Genomic DNA, 655 nt, shown 5'->3' with positions numbered 1-655 from the left:
TTGTTTAGTTGTTGTTTAGTTGTTGTTTAGCTGTTTGTTTAGCTGTTTGTTAAGCTGTTTGTTTAGATGTTGTTTAGTTGTTGTTTAGCTGTTTTTTAGTTGTTGTTTAGTTGTTGTTTAGCTGTTGTTTAGTTGTTGTTTAGTTGTTGTTGTTTAGCTGTTTGTTTAGCTGTTGTTAGCTGTTTGTTTTGTTGTTTGTTTAGTTGTTGTTTAGTTGTTTGTTTAGTTGTTGTTTAGTTGTTGTTTAGTTGTTGTTTAGTTGTTGTTTAGTTGTTGTTTAGCTGTTGTTAGCTGTTTGTTTAGTTGTTTGTTTAGTTGTTGTTTAGTTGTTGTTTAGTTGTTGTTTAGTTGTTGTTTAGATGTTGTTTAGCTGTTTGTTTAGCTGTTTGTTTAGTTGTTGTTTAGCTGTTGTTTGGCTGTTGTTTAGTTGTTGTTTAGCTGTTTGTTTAGATGTTGTTTAGCTGTTTGTTTAGATGTTGTTTAGCTGTTTGTTTAGATGTTGTTTAGCTGTTTGTTTAGCTGTTTGTTTTGTTGTTTGTTTAGTTGTTGTTTAGTTGTTTAGTTTTTGTTTAGTTGTTGTTTAGCTGTTTGTTTAGTTGTTGTTTAGCTGTTGTTTAGCTGTTTGTTTAGATGTTGTTTAGCTGTTTGTTTAGCT

At 29.9% G+C, this 655-nt stretch overlaps 1 protein-coding gene across 1 annotated transcript in view; it reads right to left on the bottom strand.

Annotated features, from left to right (window-relative positions):
• The window catches only part of myo1g (myosin IG), a 41977-nt gene that overhangs the window by 22423 nt on the left and 18899 nt on the right, over positions 1–655 (bottom strand). The window lies entirely within an intron of this gene.

This window comes from Nematolebias whitei, chromosome 19 (assembly GCF_014905685.2).
Source record: "Nematolebias whitei isolate Nwh7 chromosome 19, NemWhi1, whole genome shotgun sequence".
Lineage (NCBI taxonomy): Eukaryota > Metazoa > Chordata > Actinopteri > Cyprinodontiformes > Rivulidae > Nematolebias > Nematolebias whitei.
This window is presented reverse-complemented; position numbering and strand designations above follow the sequence as displayed.